Source organism: Scomber japonicus, chromosome 7 (genome assembly GCF_027409825.1).
Source record: "Scomber japonicus isolate fScoJap1 chromosome 7, fScoJap1.pri, whole genome shotgun sequence".
NCBI classification, from domain to species: Eukaryota; Metazoa; Chordata; class Actinopteri; order Scombriformes; family Scombridae; genus Scomber; species Scomber japonicus.
Window position 1 is genome coordinate 28555195 of NC_070584.1, and position 7709 is coordinate 28562903.

Consider the following 7709-nt stretch of genomic DNA (forward strand, 5'->3'; position numbering starts at 1 on the left):
AATCTAGGCAGCGCCATCTTGAAAATTTCAGGTGCATGCCGGGAAAAAATGAACACGGATTCTACTTATATGGGTATGAGGCGGAGTCATGGACGGACGTATGGGCGGAACCAACGGCGGAGCGGGGAGGCTGCGATTGGTTGCAAAGGCTGGATCTCAAGGACATTGGTCAATCAACCTGTCAATCACAACGTAGCCACGTAGCCTGCTTTATCGTCAAATATAAAATCAGGGAGGCCAAAATTTCACAAATGAACACCAGACTGCATTGAAGAAGGCTTTAAACTAGCGATTGAGACCATAACCACATTTTGAAAACGTTTACTGAGGTTAGAAATCAAGTGAGAAATTGGTGAATTCTCCATTGACTTGTATAGAGCCGGACGTCTTTTTGAACACAAAACGGTAGCCCCCTGGTGGCCTTTTGATAGAATGCAGCTCTAAGTTACTTCCGCATTGGCTTCTTTTCAGAGGACAGGAACTCCTCGCCTGTCTCTACCACAGCCCGGTTTATCATTGAGTGGAAATCCTCCAGTGTTGTGATACAGACGTTTATTGACACATTCAGACGCGTATCTCCTGACCTCACATGCCACCACGGGCTCGGAGGGGAATAGCACTAACGTATCATAACAAAATATTGGTGAAATGAACTAGTTTTGGCGGCAGATAATGTGTTATATAGAGGCTGCGCTTCGGTGCCCTGTGTACTCACATTATACGGATATACACGGCGCTCCACTGGAGCTAATTTAATCTGAACGACTCCAAATGACACCAAAGTTGTCTGGGTGAGTAAATGATCGTATTTTATGCTAGAAATAAGGTCCAGGTTGTACAAATGGTAATTATCCTTTAAAACACAGACATACTTGGCATGTAAACAACAAAGTCAACTTACACTAAGCATCTACATTTTCCATCTATATTCCCATTATTGACCAGCAGATGGCAGCATTACCACACGGAGGCAGAGGACACCCACTTTGACACAACACATTATTATTATCTATCTTAAAATTGGCTTTCATTGGTGGAAGAAGTAAAGAGATATTTAACTTAATTAAATGTAGGAATACCACAGTAGAGAAATACTTCATTATAAGTGAAAGTACTACATAAAATATATTCCTTATGTGTATGTGTACACGTTTTATTTGCAAAATGTAGCCTACTTAAAAGTCAAAGTACTTATTATGCAAAATGTCCCTACTGTTATATTTATTATACTATTGCTTTAAAAAAAAAAAAAACATCTTATCTGATTATTTCGTGGCTGTTATGCACTTTTGGGCATTGAGTTAGAATAGTGGCATCCATCGCTGAGGTTGCACATTGCAACCAACACCTTTGATTCTATATATTTGTCTGTCTACATAAAGTGTGTATGCATGTGTTTGTGTATTGCAAATGCAAGGATGTAAGTGTATATATGTCTGTATGCATATATTTTTACTAACTGTGTAAGTTGTATTTTTTGTGTATAGTGAGAAAGGCACGGCCAATACATTTGTAGTCATTGCTATGTTATGGTTATTATATTTTTCTATTTTTTAGAACATTTTATCTGATTATTTTGTGGCTGTTATGCACTTTTGGACATAAAGTTGGAATTTAGTGGCATCTATCGGTGAGGTTGCACATTGCAGTCAACCAACTGATAATAAGTCATTTAGTTTAAGTCATATATTATTATATATGCAGCTTCCAACCTGTGGCAGACCTCCACCACCTCTCCAGCTCCCATATTGTCCAGCTCCTCCATTACTACACCCACAGCATCCACTGGTATAATAGTTAATTCAAACAGTCTGGATATCAATCCATGACAATTCAGCAATTTACATTGTGTTCTATTTTCTCTCTCTCTCTAAATAGGCCTCAGAGTTGGAAAGAGGCAAAAACCAGACAGGACAGGATTTTGTGGTGCAGACAGACTTATCCTCTGAGGGACCCAGAGGGATTGGTGCTGCGGGTCCAGTGTCACAACTGCTACAAATTGCTTCATGATTGTGTAAACTCAGAGATCGGCCTAGACAAAGATCAGTTTAGTTGTTTTTGGTAATTTGTTTTGTTTTAGGCCAGTTTTTTATTACATTTTATAATAAATTCATTTCAGTTTGACTTGATTTACTATATTCTTGTTAATGTAATGTTAATTGTACATTACCATTAGAAACAATAAGATTCACAGTCATAATTACTCCTCCAGATTGAATTTTCTTTGTGTGGCCAAAGTGTACATGTAGTTATATTGAATAGCCTAAATAATTCAGCCACCCTTTTCCTTTGTAAAAAATGCATTATTTACAGGATGCATAAGTTGCTTTACACATGAATGTCTGGTGTTTTTAGCATGAAAAGTTTAAAGTGAGAGAAACATTTCACACAGGCTACAGCAGGTTTTGGTATGTGCTGGAAAAAAGGAAAATAACGAGCCTTTACAGGATGTGCAATGTACAGAACATGATTTATGTTTTGTAGTTGTCCTTCGCAGCAGAAAGATGTTCACGTGCAATTGACGCAGTTCCTTAAAGTACCACAGGGGGGCAGGAGAGCAAAAATAAAAAAGGGTCAGATATGACAACATATTTTAGGCACATGCATGCATGATAATGTATGTGACTAAAACATGTGACTAAAACATTAGGCAATTAACCAAACACAACTGAGCTACGGTATCTGTGTGAAATTAGGACTGTATTGGAGAGTTACAAATTAGGCTATCCTTTCCTCTAGATAATTAGACGAGATCCTTAAATGGTTGTTGTAAGGTTGTGAGCAAACTCATTTTAGAGTTTTAGAGTGGCCATTTAAACAAGCGGAAAATGTTTACTCTTAATGAAGTGTTATAAACCAGAGAAAGTAACGAGCAGACAGTTTGTGATGTACCTATGTGCTCTGAACAGTAACAGTAAACACCTGCAAACAATTTTAGTAATCAGCAGCCTAGAGACTCTGTATTTAAATCTCACCTTAAAATAACTTTTAAACGCTTTAATACAACTAATTAGAACTTGCTACAACGTGTTGCATTTTCATTATTAAGCTTAATGAAATAGTTATAATTGCAAAATGTGAGAGCAAAGAAGAGGAAAGCACCAAGCCTAATTTCAAGCAAAGGGAAGTTTTAAATTAATATAATACTTAATTTCTTTACATTGTACAACTTTTAAGGCACTCAAATCTTCTCTTGCTTTAATCAATGGTGCAAGATCAATATTCAGATAAAGCATATGAGCATGTGATTCAAATATCTAGAAAAAACTAAAAAGAGCGCTCACATGTATGAGGTATGATATGATATATATTTCTTCCCCAAAACATGCTCCTAGAGGGCATAACCAGCATTACCTTCACTTGCACTTGTTCATTTTTGTCATTCCGTAAAAGTACTTGGATGTCATGCAGACGAAGTTTTATCTCGGTTCGTGAAGGCAGCACCCCCTCCTCTCTCTCTCTCTCTCTCTCTCTCTCTCTCTCTCTCTCTCTCTCTCGCGGTGCTGACAGGTACTTCAGGGTTTTGGCGTTTTGCAGACCTCAGCTGAGGTGACGACAGTAAAAGTTGATGACACTCGCTATCTGTGCTTCGCTCCTTGAAACTTTGCAATAACCGGTGAGACGTGCCAAAAACAGTCTCCTGTAATTAATGCTTTAACCACGGGCTCCTGCATCAAGTCTGCAATATATCCTCAGCAAGTGTGCAGGCTGCATGCACCAGTCCTCTGCACCGCCTGCAACTCACAAGGTAGGTTATTTGTTTTTTAATTAATAGTCATTTTGCTATATTTGAGATTTATTGAGAAAGAAACGCTTTAAGATGTTTGTAAAGGTTAAAGCACTTAAATCACCGCATTCACCTGGCAGGATTGTGCACGTTTGCAGGTTCGTGTCACCGATAGGTAGAAAACAATCTGAGATCTGTCAAGAACAAAATAGGGTGCCCTTTGGTTTCTTAAATGTTTTGTCATGCAAAAATGCATCAGGGAATTGACTTGTTTAAAAAATGTTTTTGTACTGATTTAGTGAATCTTTTAACTTTTAAGAACCTCTACATAGATACAGTATCTTTTGCAGTTATGACTCAGTATAAAGCCCCTGAAACCATCATGGTGTTTCTCACTTTTTAACCTTCATGGAGACAAATTAGAAAGCCTTAAAGCAGAGAGACTTGTTTTTCTCAAGGGGACCCTCCTCTTCCCTGCTGGACCTTCTCCATAGCCTCTCCAGATAAACAGAGATGCTGCTAAGAATGTTTACTGGTTTACAGTATGTGCAGGGGCTAAGCAGCTCGAAGAATGCCCTTACCTCAGAGCTGAGTCATGCAAATTATACCTCCCTTCTTTCCCCCCATCTCCAGTCTTTGAGTGTCTTATCACCCAGGCTATGTACAGTAACTGAATCATCATTCCAGGTTGCATTGCATTGTTTTTCTCAAGCATATGTCTTAAAATCAAGTATTTCTGTTTAACCTTCAAATCTGCTTACTGGGGTGGCATACCAAATAACCCTGGAAAGTTTGAACTTAATAGTGGCATTAATCAAATGTAGCTGAACATGTAATTTTCACCTCACTGACCATTTTTTAATGATGTTAATAGAAGACTAGCTGCTTTTTTGCACACATGTGAGTTGGTGTGTTCTTATGGGGTAGCTTTGGGAAGCTGAAAGTTTGTTGGATTCCTCCTCCTGAAAATATTTCGTTGATCCAAACAGGGATGTACATAAAACCCACTAAACCACTTTCTAGGATTAAATGAATCTTTATATTGACTCACAGTAAATATCATACTAATAACTGCCAGTCTAGAGATTTAAATAATACAAGAGTTAGAGTACATGAGATGGACTTGAACTGGAAAATGTATAATTTTATGGGGTTAAATTACACTGCCAAAGTATTTTCCTGTATCCCTCTGGGCTTGTAAAAGAAATACTAGACACTTGTATTTAAATACGCAATAAAGCAGGGAAATTAGCCTCTGAGAGAACATTTGAATCAATTTGGGCCCAGAGAAAAACTTTAAATGAAATACAAGCTCCTGGAGGCAGAAATCCAAACCAAATGAAAACTCTTGCTCTCATGGTGCAGTGTGATAATAGCCCCTCTGCCTGCAGCAGAGGCACAGTGAAAGTCATCTAGCATTTCACACAAATAAGCTGTTTGTGTGCTGCTGTGTGGATATTTAGCTGCATGCCCAGCCATGTTTGATATCCACCTGTGAGAGAGAAAAACGGAGATAACTTGATGAAGTTGTCAACGTGCACAAGTGCACCAAATGCAGGCAGCTTTGATGTCACTCTAAGTCTTTATTAAACTCTCTAGGAAGACATTATGGGATGAATGGATAGACATAAGAAAGATGGAAAGAGGGCCAAAAAGAGACAGAAAAGGATGCTTAAAAGTGCTTAAATTGAGGTAGAAAACCATAGATTAGCAAAGCACAGTGAGAGGCGTTGAAAGGAAAAGAGCAGGTAGGAGTAAAGGAGAAGATTGCAAGGAAATAATCAAAGAAAAGAGGAGGGAAGGGAAAGGGGAGGATAAATAAGAGGTCTGGAAAGGAGAGCAAGAATAAAAGGATCATGTGAGTGAACATGAGAGAGGAGAAGACAAGTTGGGAGAATTAGAGGAAGAAAACTGTTCTCAGCCCAAAGAGAAGTACCTCCATGTTGTAAAGTCAGTTGTTATTTAGTCTAACCTGATCCTCACTGAAATATTCTCCTGTCATATTCCAGCTGCTGTTTCTGTAACCTACAGGTAAAGGCATTCAGACAGCTTCAGACATGTTCTCGAGTCAAGCACACAACCACAGGCAGAAAATGATATTCAACCTCTGTCAAATGTTTATATTCACGCCTCTGAAATAGTTCAGGAGAGGTCAAAGGGGGGCCTTTCGGGGTCTGAGATGTCCCTGCCTTAATTTCTGTGCTTGTATCATGTCTTATATTTCACCTAACAGAGAATAACAAAACTGAGTGTTATTGGATTTTACATGCTATGCTTTGTTTTGGATGTGACCTTTTTAAACTGCATGTCAAAGAATTCATCTTTACTTGATTTTCACCAGAAATTGAAAATGCTTACTTAGCTTCACATTGCATAGCTACATGCTGTTTATAGTGGCATCACATACACCTCAACCAGTAACATGTGCTTCAGAGCTAGACCAACACATTTGATGGGTTTATATATCAGCTGACATCAGCTTGTTGCAGATATATTGATGTCACTCTTAAAATTATATGGCGGGCGATTTTCTATGCGAATCAGAGCCAAACCAACAATGAATTGATTCGATTTACACATGTTTTGTGTGTATCCAAAGCCTCCATCCATGTATTTTATGCTCCTTATCCAGGACCCAGTTGCTTTGGCATTAGGCTGAGTATTAGGCATTTGGCCTGGGAATGCATTGGGATCCCCCAGGAGGAGCTGCAGGTCGTTGTCGAGGAGAAGGATTTCCTTAGTCAGCCTGATGCCATGCCAAATGCCATCCAAAGCTTGATTTACAGTATCTTATTCCTCTTTGCTGCAGTCCTCCATTGTCCAAAAACTATTAAAAACACGTCAATGAGCGTCACTGTTGCACTGGGTGACGTGTTCTTTCACTACAAACATTTGGGCATGTTAGTCAAAGAATCACATTTTCAGTCTTGGAAGAGTTTATTCTTGTACAGCAGACGCAGGCACGTGGTTCCTTTTTTGCAGAGCTTCACAAGCTTATTGTGCTACACATCACAACCTCTTGACTTTGTACTACACACTGTACATTGTAAATTCCTCAAAAAATATTAGTAGAATACTTGTAAGTTGGATCAGTTCATTGTTAGTTTGATTCTGCTCATGAGAGTTGTTGATAATAACAAAAAATATAGAAAATCGTCATTTATGTCCTTCAAGTGAGCCAGCACTGCATTGTAAGTAACAAGAAATTACAGTACAGAAAGGCTAAGGAGTGTAACTGTCTACATTACTCCCCATTACATAGTTTTTCCACTCAAGAGCACTATCAAGTATACTTCAATATCATTGTTCGCATTCGGCGAAAACTTGTTAAATGAATTATTACTAAAACAGGTTTGCTTACATTCAAATGATAGGAGCCTGTTGGCTGATATATCGTTAAACTCTCAAATATTAGTATTAACCTCGGAAATCAATTATCGTTCATGAGTATTGGTGACAATGTAACTCAATGGAAGTGTCTTATCTGCCCTGCTTGGCATCCTTCATTTGAAACAATCAAAGACGGCACAGCCTGGCGCAGTAACAAGAGCTGGAATAGACCTGGTGGTGATGCTGATGTTATTTTGTGCAGCTTAATTCAATTGGTTGGATTGTGTCGATCTAATGTGATTGGCAAAAAGGATGCCCTTGGACTAAAGAAGGCAGCCAATACACACATTAGACAGTGACTGAGTAAAAAGGAAATTGTCCTCTAATGTCATCTTGGCCGCTCTGGACTTTTAATTTTGTTGTTTGCTATATTTGCTTTGGTATTTGGCGAGTAGCTGTCAAATAGCCAGGCCTGTTTAGATCATTCAGTAAGTGGGATGCTGGGATAGCTTTATTTATATTCTATAATAAAATGGATGCTGTGATGGCGCTCTAGAGAAATGTGGTCATGGGAAACAGCTGAGGTCAAACCAACAGGGAGAAGAGAAGAGAGGAAGGTTGGATTGAACTCGACAGGAAGACGAAGCCTCCT